This window comes from Symsagittifera roscoffensis, chromosome 6 (assembly GCF_963678635.1).
Source record: "Symsagittifera roscoffensis chromosome 6, txSymRosc1.1, whole genome shotgun sequence".
In the NCBI taxonomy this organism is placed as follows: Eukaryota; Metazoa; Xenacoelomorpha; order Acoela; family Convolutidae; genus Symsagittifera; species Symsagittifera roscoffensis.
The window spans coordinates 13,028,927-13,050,890 of record NC_087067.1 but is presented as its reverse complement, the minus strand read 5'-3'; the positions used below and the strand labels follow the sequence as shown (position 1 = coordinate 13,050,890).

Here is a 21,964-nt window from a genome sequence, read left to right as displayed (position 1 = left end):
TCTTCATGAAACAACTTGAAATGTTTCAAAGTTTGTCTGCTTGACTAGTCTGTTTAGAAAAATTTCAAATGTTTGCATGTCATGTCGTTCACCGAAATTTTTTGTAAATTTTTTTGCTTAGTTGTTAACTAACTTGAGTAAACATCAGTTTTGTGCTTACCGATTTCAGTTCATGTGTTTTCAAAAACTAATAGACATAGATGGGATTCAAACCCACGCATGGAGACCATATTACATTACCAGTTCAACGCCTTAACCACTCGGTCACCCTGTCTGAGCACAATTAAATAAGTGGTAAGAAAAATCGAACCAATAAAATTGTGAAGCAATGTTGCTTTGCTTCAAATAGAAGAGTTTTTTTTGCTCAAAACATTGAAATGTACTAAATCAAGCCATTTTTTGATCAAAAAGAGGCTTGAAGTCTATATTTAAAATTTAAAAAATTTAATGAATAAGTAAGCACTTTAGTTATACAACTGGACAAGTTCAAACCGTTTTATAGACCAAATTGTTTCGCTGAAATTTCAAGTTTTTCTAAGCAACCTGCTAAAGCTTTCAAACTAGAAAACGAAGCAAAACGAAAATCTAGGGAAAATTTAAACTTGAATTGATACCACTGAAAAACTATAGCTTTTTGTGGAAAAACTTGGCCAAAAAAAACCTGAAGTTTTTTAAATTTCCATTGCTGGAATGGTTTCCCAAAAAAATTGTATACATTGGTCATCCGATTTTCTGCAAAAATAAACTAAAAATATTTCAACGTTTGGTTGCTTGCCTAACTGTTCAGACGAATTCCATAAGTTTGTGAGCCGATTGTTTCTCTAAAATTTTTTGACCTGACAAATTTCTCTGTGAATTAGTCACAAAATTAGGTAAATGTCAGTTTTTTTGCTTAACGAATTCAGTTCATCAATTTTTAAAAACTAACCGACAGAGATGGGATTCGAACCCACGCACGGACACCGTATTGGATTAGCAGTCCAACGCCTTAACCACTCGGCCACCCTGTCTGAGCACTAATAAATCATTATTTAAACGAATCGAAACAATAAAATTTTGAAGCAATGTAGCTTTGCTTCTAATAGAAGAGTTTTTTGCTCAAAACATTGAATTGTATTAAATCAAGCCAATGTTCGATCAAAAAGAGACTTGATTCTATATTCAAAAATTTTAATGAATAAGTCAGCACTCTAGTCCTAGAACTGGGCTAGTTCAATTCGTTTTATAGACCAAATCAGTTCGCTAAATTTTCAATTTTTTCTACGCAACCTGTTAAAGCTTTCAAATTAGGAAACGAAGCGGAATAAAAATCTAAGGAAAATTTAAAAATGAAATGCTTCCATTGAAAAACGATTGTTTTTTTGTGAAGAAACTTGGCCAACAAAGTAATCTGAAATTTTTCAAAATTCCCTTGCTTGAATGTTTTCAATAGAAAAACGTATAACATTGGCCATCCAATTTTCTTCATGAAATAACTTGAAATTTTTCAAAGTTTTTTGCTCAAAACCTTGAAACGTACTAAATCGAGCCATTGTTTGATCAAAAAGAGGCTTGAACTCTATATTTAAGCCTCTATGAAGCACTCTATCATACAACTGGTCTAGTTCAAACCGTTTTATAGACCAAATTGTTTCGCTGAAATTTCAAGTTTTTCTAAGCAACCTGTTAGAGCTTTCAAACTAGAAAACGAAGCAAAACAAAAATCTAGGGAAAATTTAAACTTGAATTGATTCCATTGAAATATTATGGTTTTTTGTCGAAAAACTTGGCCAAAAAAAACCTGAATTTTTCAAATTTCCATTGCTGGAATGGTTTCAATAGAAAAATGTATACATTGGCCATCCGATTTTCTGCAAAAATAAACTTAAAAATTTTTCAAGGTTTGGTTGCTTGATTAACTGTTCAGACGAATTTCAAAAGTTTGTGAGCCGATTGTTTCTCTAAAGTTTTTTGACCTGACAAATTTCTCTGTGAATTAGTAACAAAATTAAGTAAATATCAGTTTTTTTGCTTAACGAATTCAGTCCATCAATTTTTAAAAACTAACCGACAGGGATGGGATTCGAACCCACGCACGGAGACCGTATTGGATTAGCAGTCCAACGCCTTAACCACTCGGCCACCCTGTCATTATTGTTTAAACGAATCAAACCAATGACCATCACTGTTTAAACGAATTGAACCAATAAAATTTTGAAGCAATGTTGCTTTGCTTCAAATAGAATAGTTTGTTTTTGCTCAAAACATAGAAACGTATTAAATCAAGCCATTGTTCGATCAAGAAGAGGCTTGAAGTCTTTATTTAAAAAATTTATTGAATAAGTAATCACTCTAGTCATAAAACTGGACTAGTTCGAACCGTTTTATAGACCAATTAGTTTCGTTAAATTTTCAATTTTTTCTAAGCAACCTGTTAAAATTTTCAAACTAGGAAACGAAGCGGAAAAAAATTCTAAGGAAAACTTAAAAATGAAGTGCTTTCATTGAAAAACGATTGTTTTTTGTGGAGAAACTTGGTCAACAAAGTAATCTGAACTTTTTTAAAATTCCATTGCTTGAATGGTTTCAATAGAAAAAACGTATAACATTGGCCATCCGATTTTCTTCATGAAATAACTTGAAATTTTTCAAAGTTTGTCTGCTTGACTAGTCTGTTTAGAAAAATTTCAAATGTTTGCATGTCATGTCGTTCACCGAAATTTTTTGTAAATTTTTTTGCTTAGTTGTTAACTAACTTGAGTAAACATCAGTTTTGTGCTTACCGATTTCAGTTCATGTGTTTTCAAAAACTAATCGACATAGATGGGATTCAAACCCACGCATGGAGACCATATTACATTACCAGTCCAACGACTTATCCACTCGGTCACCCTGTCTGAGCACAATTAAATAAGTGGTAAGAAAAATCGAACCAATAAAATTGTGAAGCAATGTTGCTTTGCTTCAAATAGAAGAGTTTGTTTTGCTCAAAACATTGAAACGTACTAAATCAAGCCATTTTTTGATCAAAAAGAGGCTTGAAGTCTATATTTAAAAAATTTAATGAATAAGTAAGCACTTTAGTTATACAACTGGACTAGTTCAATCCGTTTTATAGACCAAATTGTTTCGCTGAAATTTCAAGTTTTTCTAAGCAACCTGCTAAAGCTTTCAAACTAGAAAACGAAGCAAAACAAAAATCTAGGGAAAATTTAAACTTGAATTGATTCTTTTGAAAAACTATAGTTTTTTGTGGAAAAACCTGGTCAAAAAAAACCTGAAGTTTTTGAAATTTCCATTGCTGGAATGTTTTCAATAAAAAAATGTATACATTGGCCATCCAATTTTCTGCAAAAATAAACTAAAAATTTTTCAAGGTTTGGTTGCTTGACTAACTGTTCAGACGAATTTCAAAAGTTTGTGAGCCGATTGTTTCTCTAAAATTTTTCGACCTGACAAATTTCTCTATGAATTAGTAACAAAATTAGGGAAATATCAGTTTTTTTGCTTAACGAATTCAGTTCATCAGTTTTTGAAAACTAACCGACAGAGATGGGATTCGAACCCACGCACGGAGACCGTATTGGATTAGCAGTCCAACGCCTTAACCACTCGGCCACCCTGTCATTATTGTTTAAACGAATCAAACCAATGACCATCACTGTTTAAACGAATTGAACCAATAAAATTTTGAAGCAATGTTGCTTTGCTTCAAATAGAATAGTTTGTTTTTGCTCAAAACATAGAAACGTATTAAATCAAGCCATTGTTCGATCAAGAAGAGGCTTGAAGTCTTTATTTAAAAAATTTATTGAATAAGTAATCACTCTAGTCATAAAACTGGACTAGTTCGAACCGTTTTATAGACCAATTAGTTTCGTTAAATTTTCAATTTTTTCTAAGCAACCTGTTAAAATTTTCAAACTAGGAAACGAAGCGGAAAAAAATTCTAAGGAAAACTTAAAAATGAAGTGCTTTCATTGAAAAACGATTGTTTTTTGTGGAGAAACTTGGTCAACAAAGTAATATGAACTTTTTTAAAATTCCATTGCTTGAATGGTTTCAATAGAAAAAACGTATAACATTGGCCATCCGATTTTCTTCATGAAATAACTTGAAATTTTTCAAAGTTTGTCTGCTTGACTAGTCTGTTTAGAAAAATTTCAAATGTTTGCATGTCATGTCGTTCACCGAAATTTTTTGTAAATTTTTTTGCTTAGTTGTTAACTAACTTGAGTAAACATCAGTTTTGTGCTTACCGATTTCAGTTCATGTGTTTTCAAAAACTAATCGACATAGATGGGATTCAAACCCACGCATGGAGACCATATTACATTACCAGTCCAACGACTTATCCACTCGGTCACCCTGTCTGAGCACAATTAAATAAGTGGTAAGAAAAATCGAACCAATAAAATTGTGAAGCAATTGTGCTTTGCCTCAAATAGAAGAGTTTGTTTTGCTCAAAACATTGAAACGTACTAAATCAAGCCATTTTTTGATCAAAAAGAGGCTTGAAGTCTATATTTAAAAAATTTAATGAATAAGTAAGCACTTTAGTTATACAACTGGACTAGTTCAATCCGTTTTATAGACCAAATTGTTTCGCTGAAATTTCAAGTTTTTCTAAGCAACCTGCTAAAGCTTTCAAGCTAGAAAACGAAGCAAAACAAAAATCTAGGGAAAATTTAAACTTGAATTGATTCTTTTGAAAAACTATAGCTTTTTGTGGAAAAACCTGGTAAAAAAAAACCTGAAGTTTTTGAAATTTCCATTGCTGGAATGTTTTCAATAAAAAAATGTATACATTGGCCATCCAATTTTCTGCAAAAATAAACTAAAAATTTTTAAAGGTTTGGTTGCTTGACTAACTGTTCAGACGAATTTCAAAAGTTTGTGAGCCGATTGTTTCTCTAAAATTTTTCGACCTGACAAATTTCTCTATGAATTAGTAACAAAATTAGGGAAATATCAGTTTTTTTGCTTAACGAATTCAGTTCATCAGTTTTTGAAAACTAACCGACAGAGATGGGATTCGAACCCACGCACGGAGACCGTATTGGATTAGCAGTCCAACGCCTTAACCACTCGGCCACCCTGTCATTGTTGTTTAAACGAATTGAACCAATGGCCATCACTGTTTAAACGAATTGAACCAATAAAATTTTGAAGCAATGTTGCTTTGCTTCAAATAGAATAGTTTTTTTTGCTCAAAGCGTTGAAACCTATTAAAGCAGGCCATTGTTCGATCAAAAAGAGACTTGATTTTTATATGCAAAAATTTTAATGAATAAGTCAGCACTCTAGTCACAGAACTGGGCTAGTTCAATTCGTTTTATAGACCAAATCATTTCGCTAAATTTTTCATTTTTTCTACGCAACCTGTTAAAGCTTTCAAATTAGGAAACGAAGCGGAATAAAAATCTAAGAAAAATTTAAAAATGAAATGCTTCCATTGGAAAACGATTGTTTTTTGTGGAGAAACTTGGCCAACAAAGTAATCTGAAGTTTTTCAAAATTCCATTGCTTGAATGGTTTCAATAGAAAAACGTATAACATTGGCCATCCAATTTTCTTCATGAAATAACTTGAAATTTTTCAAAGTTTGTCTGCTTGACTAGTCTGTTTAGAAAAGTTTCAAATGTTTGCATGTCATATCATTCACTGAAATTTTGTGTAAACTTTTTTGGTTAGTTGTTAGAAACTAACCGACAGAGATGGGACTCGAACCCACGCACGGAGACCATATTGGATTAGCAGTCCAACGCCTTAACCACTCGGCCACCCAGTCATTCTTATATAAACGAATCGAACCAATGGCCATCACTGTTTAAACGAATTGAACCAATAAAATTTTGAAGCAATGTTGCTTTGCTTCAAATAGAATAGTTTTTTTTTGCTCAAAACAATGAAACGTATTAAATCAAGCCATTGTTCGATCAAAAAGAGGCTTGAAGTCTATTTTTAAAAAATTTAATGAATAAGTAAACACTCTAGCCATAAAACTGGACTAGTTCAAACCGTTTTATAGACCAAATAGTTTCGTTAAATTTTCAATTTTTTCTAAGCAACCTGTTAAAGCTTTCAAACTAGGAAACGAAGCGGAATAAAAATCTAAGGAAAATTTAAAAATGAAGTGCTTCCATTGAAAAATTATAGTTTTTTGTGAAAAAACTGGGCCAACAAAAAAACCTGAAGTTTTTCAAATTTCCATTGCTGGAATGGTTTCAATAGCAAAATGTATACATTGGCCATCCGATTTTCTGCAAAAATAAACTTAAAGTTTTTCAAGGTTTGGTTGCTTGACTAACTGTTCAGACGAATTTCAAAAATTTGTGAGCCGATTGTTTCTCTAAAATTTTTCGACCTGTCAAATTTCTCTATGAATTAGTAACAAAATTTGGGAAATATCAGTTTTTTTGCTTAACGAATTCAGTTCATCAGTTTTTGAAAACTAACCGACAGAGATGGGTTCGAACCCACGCACGGAGACCGTATTGGATTAGCAGTCCAACGCCTTAACTACTCGGCCACCCTGTCATTGTTATTTAAACGAATCGAACCAATGGCCATCACTGTTTAAACGAATTGAACCAATAAAATTTTGAAGCAATGTTGCTTTGCTTCAAATAGAATAGTTTTTTTTTGCTCAAAACATTGAAACGTATTAAATCAAGCCATTGTTCGATCAAAAAGAGGCTTGATGTCTATTTTAAAAAAATTTAATGAATAAGTAAACACTCTAGTCATAAAACTGGACTAGTTCAAAACGTTTTATAGACCAAATAGTTTCGTTAAATTTTCAATTTTTTCTAAGCAACCTGCTAGAGCATTCAAACTAGGAAACGAAGCGGAATAAAAATCTAAGGAAAATTTAAAAATGAAGTGCTTCATTTGAAAAATTATAGTTTTTGTGGAAAAACTTGGCCAACAAAAAAAAACCTGAAGTTTTTCAAATTTCCATTGCTGGAATGGTTTCAATAGCAAAATATATACATTGGCCATCCGATTTTCTGCAAAAATAAACTTAAAGTTTTTCAAGGTTTGGTTGCTTGACTAACTGTTCAGACGAATTTCAAAATTTGTGAGCCGATTGTTTCTCTAAAATTTTTCGACCTGACAAATTTCTCTATGAATTAGTAACAAAATTAGGGAAATATCAGTTTTTTTGCTTAACGAATTCAGTTCATCAGTTTTTGAAAACTAACCGACAGAGATGGGATTCGAACCCACGCACGGAGACCGTATTGGATTAGCAATCCAACGCCTTAACCACTCGGCCACCCTGTCATTGTTGTTTAAATGAATCGAACCAATGGCTATCACTGTTTAAACGAATTGAACCAATAAAGTTTTGAAGCAATGTTCCTTTGCTTCAAATAGAATAGTTTTTTTTGCTCAAAGCATTGAAACGTATTAAATCAAGCCATTGTTCGATAAAAAAGAGGCTTGAAGTCTATATTTAGAAAATTTAATGAATAAGTAAGCACTCTAGTCATAAAACTGGACTAGTTCAAACCGTTTTATAGACCAAATCGTTTCGCTGAAATTTCAAGTTTTTCAATCAACCTGTTAGAGCTTTCAAACTAGAAAACGAAGCAAAACAAAAATCTAAGGAAAATTTAAACTTGAATTGATTCCACTGAAAAAATATAGTTTTTTGTGGAAAAACTTGGCCAACAAAAAAACCTGAAGATTTTCAAATTTCCATTGCTGGAATGGTTTCAATAGAAAAATGTATACATTGGTCATCCGATTTTCTGCAAAAATAAACTTAAAATTTTTCAAGGTTTGGTTGCATGACTAACTGTTCAGACGAATTTCAAAAGTTTGTGAGCCGATTGTTTCTCTAAAATTTTTCGACATGACAAATTCCCCTGTGAATTAGTAACAAAATTAGGGAAATATCAGTTTTTTTGCTTAACGAATTCAGTTCATCAATTTTTAAAAACTAATCGACAGAGATGGGATTCGAACCCACGCACGGAGACCGTATTGGATTAGCAGTCCAACGCCTTAACCACTCGGCCACCCTGTCCTTGTTGTTTAAACGAATCGAACCAATGGCCATCACTGTTTAAACGAATTGAACCAATAAAGTTTTGAAGCAATGTTGCTTTGCTTCAAATAGAATAGTTTGTTTTTGCTCAAAGCATTGAAACGTATTAAATCAAGCCATTGTTCGATCAAAAAGAGGCTTGAAGTCTATATTTAAAAAACTTAATGAATAAGTAAGCACTCTAGTCATAAAACTGGACTAGTTCAAACCGTTTTATAGACCAAATCGTTTTGCTGAAATTTCAAGTTTTTCAATCAACCTGTTAGAGCTTTCAAACTAGAAAACGAAGCAAAACAAAAATCTAAGAAAAATTTAAACTTGAATTGATTCCACTGAAAAAATATAGTTTTTTGTAGAAAAACTTGGCCAACAAAAAAACCTGAAGATTTTCAAATTTCCATTGCTGGAATGGTTTCAATAGAAAAATGTATACATTGGTCATCCGATTTTCTGCAAAAATAAACTTAAAATTTTTCAAGGTTTGGTTGCATGACTAACTGTTCAGACGAATTTCAAAAGTTTGTGAGCCGATTGTTTCTCTAAAATTTTTCGACCTGACAAATTTCTCTGTGAATTAGTAACAAAATTAGGGAAATATCAGTTTTTTTGCTTAACGAATTCAGTTCATCAATTTTTAAAAACTAATCGACAGAGATGGGATTCGAACCCACGCACGGAGACCGTATTGGATTAGCAGTCCAACGCCTTAACCACTCGGCCACCCTGTCCTTGTTGTTTAAACGAATCGAACCAATGGCCATCACTGTTTAAACGAATTGAACCAATAAAGTTTTGAAGCAATGTTGCTTTGCTTCAAATAGAATAGTTTGTTTTTGCTCAAAGCATTGAAACGTATTAAATCAAGCCATTGTTCGATCAAAAAGAGGCTTGAAGTCTATATTTAAAAAACTTAATGAATAAGTAAGCACTCTAGTCATAAAACTGGACTAGTTCAAACCGTTTTATAGACCAAATCGTTTCGCTGAAATTTCAAGTTTTTCAATCAACCTGTTAGAGCTTTCAAACTAGAAAACGAAGCAAAACAAAAATCTAAGGAAAATTTCAACTTGAATTGATTCCACTGAAAAACTATAGTTTTTTGTGGAAAAACTTGGCCAACAAAAAAACCTGAAGATTTTCAAATTTCCATTGCTGGAATGGTTTCAATAGAGAAATGTATACATTGGCCATCCGATTTTCTGCAAAAATAAACTTAAAATTTTTTAAGGTTTGGTTGCATGACTAACTGTTCAGACGAATTTCAAAAGTTTGTGAGCCGTTTGTTTCTCTAAAATTTTTCGACCTGACAAATTTCTCTGTGAATTAGTAACAAAATTAGGGAAATATCAGTTTTTATGCTTAACGAATTCAGTTCATCAATTTTTAAAAACTAATCGACAGCAATGAGATTCGAAACCACGCACGGAGACCGTATTGGATTAGCAGTCCAACGCCTTAACCACTCGGCCACCCTGTCCTTGTTGTTTAAACGAATCGAACCAATGGCCATCACTGTTTAAACGAATTGAACCAATAAAGTTTTGAAGCAATGTTGCTTTGCTTCAAATAGAATAGTTTGTTTTTGCTCAAAGCATTGAAACGTATTAAATCAAGCCATTGTTCGATCAAAATGAGGCTTGAAGTCTATATTTAAAAAACTTAATGAATAAGTAAGCACTCTAGTCATAAAACTGGACTAGTTCAAACCGTTTTATAGACCAAATCGTTTCGCTGAAATTTCAAGTTTTTCAATCAACCTGTTAGAGCTTTCAAACTAGAAAACGAAGCAAAACAAAAAATCTAAGGAAAATTTAAACTTGAATTGATTCCACTGAAAAACTATAGTTTTTTGTGGAAAAACTTGGCCAACAAAAAAACCTGAAGATTTTCAAATTTCCATTGCTGGATTGGTTTCAATAGAGAAATGTATACATTGGCCATCCGATTTTCTGCAAAAATAAACTTAAAATTTTTCAAGGTTTGGTTGCATGACTAACTGTTCAGACGAATTTCAAAACTTTGTGAGCCGATTGTTTCTCTAAAATTTTTCGACCTGACAAATTTTTCTGTGAATTAGTAACAAAATTAGGGAAATATCAGTTTTTTTGCTTAACGAATTCAGTTCATCAATTTTTAAAAACTAATCGACAGAGATGGGATTCGAACCCACGCACGAAGACCGTATTGGATTAGCAGTCCAACGCCTTAACCACTCGGCCACCCTGTCCTTGTTGTTTAAACGAATCGAACCAATGGCCATCACTGTTTAAACGAATTGAACCAATAAAGTTTTGAAGCAATGTTGCTTTGCTTCAAATAGAATAGTTTGTTTTTGCTCAAAGCATTGAAACGTATTAAATCAAGCCATTGTTCGATCAAAAAGAGGCTTGAAGTCTATGTTTAAAAAACTTAATGAATAAGTAAGCACTCTAGTCATAAAACTGGACTAGTTCAAACCGTTTTATAGACCAAATCGTTTCGCTGAAATTTCAAGTTTTTCAATCAACCTGTTAGAGCTTTCAAACTAGAAAACGAAGCAAAACAAAAATCTAAGGAAAATTTAAACTTGAATTGATTCCATTGAAAAACTGTAGTTTTTTGTGGAACAACTTGGCCAACAAGAAAACTTGAAGTTTTTCAAATTTCCAATGCTGGAATGGTTTCAATAGAAAAGTGTATACAATGGCCATCCAATTTTCTGCAAAAATAAACTTAAAATTTTTCAAGGTTTGGTTGCTTGATTAACTGTTCAGACGAATTTCAAAAGTTTGTGAGCCGATTGTTTCTCTAAAATTTTTCGACCTGACAAATTTTTCTGTGAATTAGAAACAAAATTAGGGAAATATCAGTTTTTTTGCTTAACGAATTCAGTTCATCAATTTTTAAAAACTAATCGACAGAGATGGGATTCGAACCCACGCACGGAGAACGTATTGGATTAGCAGTCCAACGCCTTAACCACTCGGCCACCCTGTCCTTGTTGTTTAAACGAATCGAACCAATGGCCATCACTGTTTAAACGAATTGAACCAATAAAGTTTTGAAGCAATGTTGCTTTGCTTCAAATAGAATAGTTTGTTTTTGCTCAAAGCATTGAAACGTATTAAATCAAGCCATTGTTCGATAAAAAAGAGGCTTGAAGTCTATATTTAGAAAATTTAATGAATAAGTAAGCACTCTAGTCATAAAACTGGACTAGTTCAAACCGTTTTATAGACCAAATCGTTTCGCTGAAATTTCAAGTTTTTCAATCAACCTGTTAGAGCTTTCAAACTGGAAAACGAAGCAAAACAAAAATCTAAGGAAAATTTAAACTTGAATTGATTCCACTGAAAAACTATAGTTTTTTGTGGAAAAACTTGGCCAACAAAAAAACCTGAAGATTTTCAAATTTCCATTGCTGGAATGGTTTCAATAGAAAAATGTATACATTGGCCATCCGATTTTCTGCAAAAATAAACTTAAAATTTTTCAAGGTTTGGTTGCATGACTAACTGTTCAGACAAATTTCAAAAGTTTGTGAGCCGATTGTTTCTCTAAAATTTTTCGACCTGACAAATTTCTCTGTGAATTAGTAACAAAATTAGGGAAATATCAGTTTTTTTGCTTAACGAATTCAGTTCATCAATTTTTAAAAACTAATCGACAGAGATGGGATTCGAACCCACGCACGGAGACCGTATTGGATTAGCAGTCCAACTCTTTAACCACTCGGCCACCCTGTCCTTGTTGTTTAAACGAATCGAACCAATGGCCATCACTGTTTAAACGAATTGAACCAATAAAGTTTTGAAGCAATGTTGCTTTGCTTCAAATAGAATAGTTTGTTTTTGCTCAAAGCATTGAAACGTATTAAATCAAGCCATTGTTCGATCAACAAGAGGCTTGAAGTCTATATTTAAAAAACTTAATGAATAATTAAGCACTCTAGTCATAAAACTGGACTAGTTCAAACCGTTTTATAGACCAAATTGTTTCGCTGAAATTTCAAGTTTTTCTAAGCAACCTGCTAAAGCTTTCAAACTAGAAAACGAAGCAAAACAAAAATCTAGGGAAAATTTAAACTTAAATTGATTCCACTGAAAAACTATAGTTTTTTGTGGAAAAACTTGGCCAACAAAAAAACCTGAAGTTGTTCAAATTTCCATTGCTGGAATGGTTTCAATAGAAAAATGTATACATTGGCCATCCGATTTTCTGCAAAAATAAACTGAAAATTTTTCAAGGTTTGGTTGCATGACTAACTGTTCAGACGAATTTCAAAAGTTTGTGAGCCGATTGTTTCTCTAAAATTTTTCGACCTGACAAATTTCTCTGTGAATTAGTAACAAAATTAGGGAAATATCAGTTTATTTGCTTAACGAATTCAGTTCATCAATTTTTAAAAAATTAATCGACAGAGATGGGATTCGAACCCACGCACGGAGACCATATAACATTAGCAGTTCAACGCCTTAACCACTCGGTCACCCTGTCTGAGCACAATTAATTAATTGGTCACACGAATCGAACCAATAAAATTTTCAAGCAATGTTGCTTTGCTTCAAATAGAAGAGTTTTTTTACACAAAACAAAAAAACTTATTAAATCAAGCCATTGTTCGATCAAAAAGGGGCTTGAAGTCTTTTTTTAAAAAATTTAATGAATAAGTAAACACTCTAGTCATAAAACTGGACTAGTTCAAACCGTTTTATAGACCATATAGTTTCGTTAAATTTTCAATTTTTTCTAAGCAACCTGTTAAAGCTTTCAACTTAGGAAACGAAGCGGAATAAAAATCTAAGGAAAATTTAAAAATGAAGTGCTTCCATTGAAAAACTGTAGTTTTTTGTGGAAAAACTTGGCCAACAAGAAAACTTGAAGTTTTTCAAATTTCCAATGCTGGAATGGTTTCAATAGAAAAGTGTATACAATGGCCATCCAATTTTCTGCAAAAATAAACTTAAAATTTTTCAAGGTTTGGTTGCTTGATTAACTGTTCAGACGAATTTCAAAAGTTTGTGAGCCGATTGTTTCTCTAAAATTTTCCGACCTGACAAATTTTTCTGTGAATTAGTAACAAAATTAGGGAAATATCAGTTTTTTTGCTTAACGAATTCAGTTCATCAATTTTTAAAAACTAATCGAACGAGATGGGATTCGAACCCACGCACGGAGACGAATTGGATTAGCAGTCCAACGCCTTAACCACTCGGCCACCCTTTCATTATTATTTAAACGAATCGAACCAATGGCCATCACTGTTTAAACGAATTGAACCATTAAAATTTTGAAGCAATGTTGCTTTGCTTCAAATAGAATAGTTTTTTTTTGCTCAAAACATTGAAACTTATTAAATCAAGCCATTGTTTGATCAAAAAGAGGCTTGAAATTTATATTTAAAAAAAATATTATGAATAAGTAAACACTCTAGTCATAAAACTGGACTAGTTCAAACCGTTTTATAGACCAAATAGTTTAATTATATTTACAATTTTTTCTAAGCAACCTGTTAAAGCTTTCAAACTAGGAAACGAAGCGGAATAAAAATCTATGGAAAATTTAAAAATGAAGTGCTTCCATTGAAAAACGATTGTTTTTTGTGGACAAACTTGGCCAACAGAGTAATCTGAACTTTTTTAAAATTCCCTTGCTTGAATGGTTTTAATTGAAAAACGTATAACATTGGCCATCCGATTTTCTTCATGAAACAACTTGAAATGTTTCAAAGTTTGTCTGCTTGAGTAGTCTGTTTAGAAAAATTTCAAATGTTTGCATGTCATGTCGTTCACTGAAATTTTGTGTAAAATTTTTTGGTTAGTTGTTAACTAACTTGGGTAAACATCAGTTTTGTGCTTACCGATTTCAGTTCATGTGATTTCAAAAACTAATCGACACAGATGGGATTCAAACCCACCATGGAGACCATATTAAATTACCAGTACAACGCCTTAACCACTCGGTCACCCTGTCCGAGCACAATTAAATAAGTGGTCAGACGAATCGAACCAATAAAATTTTCAAGCAAGGTTGCTTTGCTTCAAATAGAAGAGTTTTTTTTTGCTCAAAACAATGAGACGTATCAAATCAAGCCATTGTTCGATCAAAAAGAGGCTTGAAGTCTATATTTAAAAAATTTAATGAATAAGTAAGCACTCTAGTCATAAAACTGGACTATTTCAAACCGTTTTATAGACCAAATCGTTTCGCTGAAATTTCAAGTTTTTCTATGCAACCTGTTAGAGCTTTCAAACTAGAAAACGAAGCAAAACAAAAATCTAAGGAAAATTTAAACTTGAATTGATTCCACTGAAAAACTATATTTTTTTTGTGGGAAAACTTTGCCAAAAAAACCTGAAGTTTTTCAAGTTTCCATTGATGGAATGGTTTCAATAGAAAAATGTATACCTTGGCCATCCTATTTTCTGCATAAACAAACTTAAAATTTTTCAAGGTTTGGTTGCTTGTTTATTTGTTCAGACGAATTTCAACAGTTTATAGCACTCCAAGTCACCAATATCAATTCTAAGCAATTTTTTTCTTTTTTCATGTTTCTTAAAACAAAAATTCAATTTTTCAGCGCTTTTCTCAAAAAATTTAAAAGAATTTTGCAGTTCTTTTAAGAAATTCAGAACAGTTTTCGCGCTTTTTTTAAAGAACAATGAAAGTTGGGGAATAAATCCACCAGAGAAAATGACGTCATCACACATTAGATTCTATAATATTTCAATTGTTGAATCTTCACAATAGTTCCTGGTACTTACTGTGTAGTCATTACGCATAAACTTCTTTCTTGAATCTTCTGAACTTTTTATTTTCTAAAAAAAATCAATTAAAAAATCACCCACTCTGAACTCCAGAAATAATGGTTTTTTTACAGGGTGTTGATATTGATGAAATATATCATCACTTTTAGATAAATTGCGTTTTTTTTGTGTTCAAATCTATTTCAAGATGCTGAATCAAGATTGTGAAAATTAGGAGTAGTTTTGGAGAAAACTTCTTTTTTTTTAGAAGTTTTCTTATTAATAGTTTCAGTTCAACAAAATTTTTTATTCTTACAAAAAACCTCTTATTGAATAAAATAAACTCAGTTGACAAAATGTTTTTTCTTCTTTTTATTCAAATTGACGGAATTGCTGAAGATTTTTTGAATCAATTCAGATACTTTGTACGTTTTCAGATAAATGAAATGAAAAAAAAACCTGAACAACGAAAACGTATAGGATCTCCAGCATTTTTATCACTCCACCACTCGTTTACTTGCAACTCTTCCGTTTTTTCCAGTGATAACATCTCAGTAAATAAAAAAATAACTTAGTATAAATTAAGTTATGAAAGATTTAAAAACTTCCATTTCATTGAGGATCATTGAGGACCAAAAAATTGAGGATAGGTAACAAAAACAGATATGCAATTAAGATGATCAATTGTTTTACTATAGATTGAAATCAAAAAAGAAATTCATTTTGTTTTTGTTGCTTAGGTAAAATCAACCAATCACAACCGAGTATTTTTTATCGTTTTTTGTTTGAGATAAGCCAAACAAAGATAAACCAAGAATTTTCTACACGCTACAAAAAACTTTTAAAAAAGTTTTCTATCATTATTTTGGGAGGTCTATGGAGAAGCATTTGAGTTTCCGCGAGTTACTTTACAAGAAAAAAAATCAAATTTTTTCTGTGAAATACCATTTTTAGTTCAAAACAGTCTCCCGTGTCTTTCTAACTCAGATGATCTCGCAATTCAAGTCTGGCCCATTGGGAAAGTGATGCGAAGGGGTTTCAAAGAGTATCATATGATGCAAGTACCCATCACAGAGAACCAACTTGGATCTATGCAAATGAAGCAGTAAGTGTCTGAGCAGTTCGAAATGAACTACACGAGGTTCCTGACTCTAGATATGTGGATGAAGCAGTCGACAATTGCCTCTTTTCCTGGGAGGATGTTGGCTCTGCTCAGAATACCATGGGCTTTTCAGAAACAAGGGGGCCTCAAAATACCCCACCACATCAACCAAACCTACCTCGACTAGCTCATGGTTCTATGGAAAACCTCCAGAACTCTTCTGCGATTCGTCAGCTCTTTTATTAAATTTTTTTATTCTTAATTGATTTTTATTTCATCTTTTGTTATGATTTTTTATTCACATTTTCATTTATCTTTGAGAATAGATGAGTAGTCCAGGGTGAAACATTTCATTAGTTTGAAAAACATTAGGAATAAAAGTTATATAAGCGCTAGAAAATTTGCACGCATATTATGAAACTCTTTTATTTTCTCGCTTTCCAGAAAAACTTTAACATGTTATTCTTGCATTGTTAATTTTTTAATTCTTTTTTTATTTTTGGCTTAAATTGATCAATACGAAAACAATTGTTTGCATGTGTGGCCATCACTGTTTAAACGAATTGAACCAAAAAAATTTTGAAGCAATGTTGCTTTGCTTCAAATAGAATAGTTTTTTTTTGCTCAAAGCGTTGAAACATATTAATATATTAAATCAGGCCATTGTTTGATCAAAAAGAGACTTAATTTCTATATTCAAAAGTTTTAATGAATAAGTCAGCACTCTAGTCATAGAACTGGGCTAGATCAATTCGTTTTATAGACCAAATCAGTTCGCTAAATTTTCAATTTTTTCTAAGCAACCTGTTAAAGCTTTCAAACTAGGAAACGAAGCAGAATAAAAATCTAAGGAAAATATAAAAATGAAAGTCTTCCATTAAAAAACGATTGTTTTTTTGTGGAGAAACTTGGCTAACAAAGTAATCTGAAATTTTTCAAAATTCCATTGCTTGAATGGTTTCAATAGAAAAACGTATAACAATGGCCATCCGATTTTCTTCATGAAATAACTTGAAAATTTTCAAAGTTTGTCAGCTTGACTAGTCTGTTTAGAAAATATTCAAATGTTTGCATGTCATGTCATTCACTGAAGTTTTGTGTAAACTTTTTTGGTTAGTTGTTAAAAACTAACCGACAGAGCTGGGACTCGAACCCACGCACGGAGACCGTATTTGATTAGCAGTCCAACGCCTTAACCACTCGGCCACCCTGTCATTGTTATTAAAACGAATCGAACCAATGGCCATCACTATTTAAACGAATTGAACCAATAAATTTTTGAAGCAATGTTGCTTTGCTTCAAATAGAATAGTTTTTTTGCTCAAAACAATGAAACCTATTAAATCAAGCCATTGTTCGATCAAAAAGAGGCTTGAAGTCTATTTTTAAAAAATTTAATGAATAAGTAAACACTCTAGTCATAAAACTGGACTAGTTCAAACCGTTTTATAGACCAAATAGTTTCGTTAAATTTTCAATTTTTTCTAAGCAACCTGTTAAAGCTTTCAAACTAGGAAACGAAGCGGAATAAAATCTAAGGAAAATTTAAAAATGAAGTGCTTCCATTGAAAAACTATAGTTTTTTTGTGGAAAAACTTGGCCAACAAAAAAACCCTGAAATTTTTCAAATTTCCATTGCTGGAATGGTTTCAATAGAAAAATGTATACACTGGCCATCCAATTTTCTGCAAAAATAAACTTAAAATTTTTCAAGGTTTGGTTGCTTGACTAACTGTTCAGACGAATTTCAAAAATTTGTAAGCCGATTGTTTCTCTAAAATTTTTCGACCTGACAAATTTTTCTGTGAATTAGTAACAAAATTAGGGAAATATCAGTTTTTTTGCTTAACGAATTCAGTTCATCAATTTTTAAAAACTAATCGACAGAGATGGGATTCGAATCCACGCACGGAGACCGTATTGGATTAGCAGTCCAACGCCTTAACCACTCGGCCACCATGTCCTTGTTGTTTAAACGAATCGAACCAATGGCCATCAAACGAATTGAACCAATAAAATTTTGAAGCAATGTTGCTTTGCTTCAAACAGAATAGTTTTTATTTGCTCAAAACAATGAAACGTATTAAATCAAGCCATTGTTCGATCAAAAAGAGGCTTGAAGTCTATTTTTAAAAAATTTAATGAATAAGTAAACACTCTAGTCATAAAACTGGACTAGTTCAAACCGTTTTATAGACCAAATGGTTTCGTTAAATTTTCAATTTTTTCTAAGCAACCTGTTAAAGCTTTCAAACTAGGAAACGAAGCGGAATAAAATCTAAGGAAAATTTAAAAATGAAGTGCTTCCATTGAAAAACTATAGTTTTTTGTGGAAAAACTTGGCCAACAAAAAAAACTGAAGTTTTTCTATTTTCCATTGCTGGAATGGTTTCAATAGAAAAATGTATACATTGGCCATCCAGTTTTCTGCAAAAATAAACTTAAAATTTTTCAAGGTTTGGTTGCTTGACTAACTGTTCAGACGAATTTCAAAAGTTTGTGAGCCGATTGTTTCTCTAAAATTTTTCGACCTGACAAAATTCTCTGTGAATTAGTAACAAAATAAGGGAAATATCAGTTTTTTTGCTTAACGAATTCAGTTCATCAATTTTTAAAAACTAATCGACAGAGATGGGATTCGAACCCACGCCCGGAGACCATATTGGATTAGCAGTCCAACGCCTTAACCACTCGGCCACCCTGTCATTATTGTTTCAACGAATCGAGCCAACGGCCATCACTGTTTAAACGAATTGAACCAATAAAATTTTGAAGCAATGTTGCTTTGCTTCAAATAGAATATTTTTTTTTGCTCAAAACATTGAAGAATTTTTGCTTCAAATAGAAGAGTTTTTTTGCTCAAAACAAAAAAACGTATTAAATCAAGCCATTTTTCGATCAAAAAGAGGCTTGAAGTCTTTATTGAAAAAATTTATTGAATAAGTAAACACTCTAGTCATAAAACTGGACTAGTTCAAACCGTTTTATAGACCAAATAAATTCGTTAAATTTTCGATTTTTTCTAAGCAACCTGTTAAAGCTTTCAAACTAGGAAACGAAGCGGAATAAAACTCTAAGGAAAATTTAAAAATGAAGTGCTTCCATTGAATAACGATTGTTTTTTGTGGAGAAACTTGGCCAACAAAGTAATCTGAACTTTTTTAAAATTCCATTGCTTGAATGGTTTCAATAGAAAAACGTATAACATTGGCCATCCGATTTTTTTCATGAAATAACTTAAAATTTTCAAAGTTTGTCTGCTTGACTAGCCTGTTTAGAAACATTTCAAATGTTTGCATGTCATGTCGTTCACTGAATTTTGTGTAAATTTTTTTGGTTAGTTGTTAACTAACTTGGATAAACATCAGTTTTGTGCTTACCGATTTCAGTTCATGTGTTTTCAAAAACTAATCGACAAAGAAGGGATTCAAACCCACGCATGGAGACCATATTAAATTAGCAGTCCAACGCTTTAACCACTCGGTCACCCTGTCTGAGCACAATTAATTAATTGGTCAGACGAATCGAACCAATAAAATTTTCAAGCAATGTTGCTTTGCTTCAAATAGAAGAGTTTTTTTTTGCTCAAAACAATGAAACGTATTAAATCAAGCCATTGTTCGATCAAAAAGAGGCTTGAAGTCCATATTTACAAAAAAAACTAATTTTTAAGTAAGCACTCTAATCATAAAACTGGACTAGTTCAAACCGTTTTATAGACCAAATCGTTTCGCTGAAATTTCAAGTTTTTCTACGCAACCTGTTAGAGCTTTCAAACTAGAAAACGAAGCAAAACAAAAATCTAAGGAAATATTAAACTTGAATTCATTCCACTGAAAAACTATAGTTTTTTGTGGGAAAACTTTGCCAAAAACACCTGAAGTTTCTCAAGTTTCCATTGATGGAATGGATTCAATAGAAAAATGTATACGTTGGCCGTCCTATTTTCTGCATAAACAAACCTAAAAATTTTCAAGGTTTGGTTGCTTGACTATTTGTTCAGACGAATTTCAACAGTTTATAGCACTCCAAGTCACCAATATCGAAATTTTCTAAGCAAAAAATCAACAAGAATTTTCAAAGATTTTAAATTTTTTTTTCATTTTTCATGTTTCTTAAAACAAAAATTCAATTTTTCAGCGCTTTTCTCAAAAAATTCAAAAGAATTTTGCAGTTCTTTTAAGAAATTCAGAACAGTTTTCGCGCTTTTTTTAAAGAACAATGAAAGTTGTGGAATAAATCCACCAGAGAAAATGACGTCATCACACATTAGATTCTAGAATATTTCAATTGTTGAATCTTCACAATAGTTCCTGGTTTTTACTGTGTAGTCATTACGCATAAACTTCTTTCTTGAATCTTCTTAACTTTTTATTTTCTAAAAAAAATCAATTAAAAAATCACCCACTCTGAACTCCAGAAAGAATGGTTTTTTTACAGGGTGTTGATATTGATGAAATATATCACCACTTTTAGATAAATTGCGTTTTTTTTACTTAGTACGTTTTCAGATAAATGAAATGAAAAAAAAACCTGGATAACGAAAACGTATAGGATCTCCAGCATTTTTATCACTCCACCACTCGTTTACTTGCAACTCTTCCGTTTCCTCCAGTGATAACATCTCAGTAAATAAAAAAAAAAACTTAGTATACATTAAGTTATGAAAGATTTAAAAACTTCCAATTCATTTATTTTGATTTGACCAAAAAATTGAGGAAGGTAACAAAAACAGATATGCAATAAAGATGATCAATTATTTTACTATAGATTGAAATCAAAAAAAAAATTCATTTTGTTTTTGTTGCTTAGGTAAAATCAACCAATCACAATCGAGTATTTTTTATCGTTTTTTGTTTGAGATAAACCAAACAAAGATAAACCAAGCATTTTCTACACGCTACAAAAAACTTTTAAAAAAGTTTTTTATCATTATTTTGGGAGGTCTAAGAAGAAGCATTTGAGTTTCCGCGAGTTACTTTACAAGAAAAAAAAACAAATTTTTCTGTGAAATACCATTTTTAGTTCAAAACATTCTCCCGTGTCTTTCTAACTCAGATGATCTTGCAATTCAAGTCTGGCCCATTGGGAAAGTGATGCGAAGGGGTTTCAAAGAGCATCATATGATGCAAGTACCCATCACAGAGAACCACCTTGGATCTATGCAAATGAAACAGTAAGTGTCTGAGCAGTTCGAAATGAACTACACGAGGTTCCTGACTCTAGATATGTGGATGAAGCAGTCGACAATTTCCTCTTTTCCTGGGAGGATGTTGGCTCTGCTCAGAATACCATGGGCTTTTCAGAAACAAGGGGGCCTCAAAATACCCCACCACATCAACAAAACCTACCTCGACTAGCTCATGGTTCTATGGAAAACCTCCAGAACTCTTCTGCGATTCGTCAGCTCTTTTATTAATAATTTTCTGTTCTTAATTGATTTTTATTTCATCTTTTGTTATGATTTTTTATTCACATTTTCATATATCTTTGAGAATAGATGAGTAGTCCAGGGTGAAACATTTCATTAGTTTAAAAAAACATTAAGAATAAAAGTTATATAAGCGCTAGAAAATTTGCACGCATTTTATGAAACTCTTTTATTTTCTCGCATTTCAGAAAAACTTTAACAAGTTATTCTTGCATTGTTAATTGTTTATTTGTTTTTTTATTTTTGGCTAAAATTGATCAATACGAAAACATTTGTTTGCATGTGTGTTGATCAAAATTGTCAGAATAATATCACAATAGAGAATAGCACTCGAAGTCACCATTTTCGAAATTTTCTAAGCAAAAATCGATAAGCAAAAAATCAAGTTTTTTAATTTTTTTTATTTTTGATTTTTCATAAAACAAAAATTCAATTTTTTTTGGGCTTTTTTGGAAAAACTCGAAACAATTTTGCTGTGCATTTAAGAAATTCAGAACAGTGTTTGCGCATTTTTTTTAAAAACTAGATTATATTTCTGCATGATTGTTGAAAAAATCATAGCAAATTTTGCATCTAAAAAAAATTATCTTTCATTTTTTTGCATAATTTTTTTCATGCACTGTTATTTTTTGAGTTTTTTTTCGATTTTCTTTCAAAATTTGATCAAT

The 21,964-nt window shown here is 31.8% G+C and overlaps 17 non-coding genes across 17 annotated transcripts; all 17 read right to left on the bottom strand.

Moving 5' to 3' along the window:
• Positions 1–928: 928 nt before the first annotated feature.
• Positions 929–1,010, bottom strand: Trnas-gcu (transfer RNA serine (anticodon GCU)). Its single transcript has one exon. It is a non-coding gene; the product is annotated as a tRNA-Ser (tRNA).
• Positions 1,011–2,047: 1,037 nt separating this feature from the next.
• On the bottom strand, positions 2,048–2,129 carry Trnas-gcu (transfer RNA serine (anticodon GCU)). Its single transcript has one exon. It is a non-coding gene; the product is annotated as a tRNA-Ser (tRNA).
• Positions 2,130–3,523: 1,394 nt separating this feature from the next.
• Trnas-gcu (transfer RNA serine (anticodon GCU)) lies at positions 3,524–3,605 on the bottom strand. The gene has a single exon. It is a non-coding gene; the product is annotated as a tRNA-Ser (tRNA).
• A 1,394-nt stretch (positions 3,606–4,999) lies between these two features.
• Trnas-gcu (transfer RNA serine (anticodon GCU)) lies at positions 5,000–5,081 on the bottom strand. The gene has a single exon. It is a non-coding gene; the product is annotated as a tRNA-Ser (tRNA).
• A 607-nt stretch (positions 5,082–5,688) lies between these two features.
• On the bottom strand, positions 5,689–5,770 carry Trnas-gcu (transfer RNA serine (anticodon GCU)). Its single transcript has one exon. It is a non-coding gene; the product is annotated as a tRNA-Ser (tRNA).
• Positions 5,771–6,438: 668 nt separating this feature from the next.
• On the bottom strand, positions 6,439–6,519 carry Trnas-gcu (transfer RNA serine (anticodon GCU)). The gene has a single exon. It is a non-coding gene; the product is annotated as a tRNA-Ser (tRNA).
• Positions 6,520–7,187: 668 nt separating this feature from the next.
• Positions 7,188–7,269, bottom strand: Trnas-gcu (transfer RNA serine (anticodon GCU)). The gene has a single exon. It is a non-coding gene; the product is annotated as a tRNA-Ser (tRNA).
• Positions 7,270–7,935: 666 nt separating this feature from the next.
• On the bottom strand, positions 7,936–8,017 carry Trnas-gcu (transfer RNA serine (anticodon GCU)). Its single transcript has one exon. It is a non-coding gene; the product is annotated as a tRNA-Ser (tRNA).
• A 667-nt stretch (positions 8,018–8,684) lies between these two features.
• Positions 8,685–8,766, bottom strand: Trnas-gcu (transfer RNA serine (anticodon GCU)). Its single transcript has one exon. It is a non-coding gene; the product is annotated as a tRNA-Ser (tRNA).
• Positions 8,767–9,433: 667 nt separating this feature from the next.
• On the bottom strand, positions 9,434–9,515 carry Trnas-gcu (transfer RNA serine (anticodon GCU)). The gene has a single exon. It is a non-coding gene; the product is annotated as a tRNA-Ser (tRNA).
• A 668-nt stretch (positions 9,516–10,183) lies between these two features.
• Positions 10,184–10,265, bottom strand: Trnas-gcu (transfer RNA serine (anticodon GCU)). The gene has a single exon. It is a non-coding gene; the product is annotated as a tRNA-Ser (tRNA).
• A 667-nt stretch (positions 10,266–10,932) lies between these two features.
• Positions 10,933–11,014, bottom strand: Trnas-gcu (transfer RNA serine (anticodon GCU)). The gene has a single exon. It is a non-coding gene; the product is annotated as a tRNA-Ser (tRNA).
• Positions 11,015–11,681: 667 nt separating this feature from the next.
• Trnas-gcu (transfer RNA serine (anticodon GCU)) lies at positions 11,682–11,763 on the bottom strand. The gene has a single exon. It is a non-coding gene; the product is annotated as a tRNA-Ser (tRNA).
• Positions 11,764–13,162: 1,399 nt separating this feature from the next.
• On the bottom strand, positions 13,163–13,243 carry Trnas-gcu (transfer RNA serine (anticodon GCU)). The gene has a single exon. It is a non-coding gene; the product is annotated as a tRNA-Ser (tRNA).
• A 3,754-nt stretch (positions 13,244–16,997) lies between these two features.
• Positions 16,998–17,079, bottom strand: Trnas-gcu (transfer RNA serine (anticodon GCU)). Its single transcript has one exon. It is a non-coding gene; the product is annotated as a tRNA-Ser (tRNA).
• Positions 17,080–17,746: 667 nt separating this feature from the next.
• On the bottom strand, positions 17,747–17,828 carry Trnas-gcu (transfer RNA serine (anticodon GCU)). Its single transcript has one exon. It is a non-coding gene; the product is annotated as a tRNA-Ser (tRNA).
• Positions 17,829–18,488: 660 nt separating this feature from the next.
• On the bottom strand, positions 18,489–18,570 carry Trnas-gcu (transfer RNA serine (anticodon GCU)). Its single transcript has one exon. It is a non-coding gene; the product is annotated as a tRNA-Ser (tRNA).
• Positions 18,571–21,964: the final 3,394 nt, after the last annotated feature.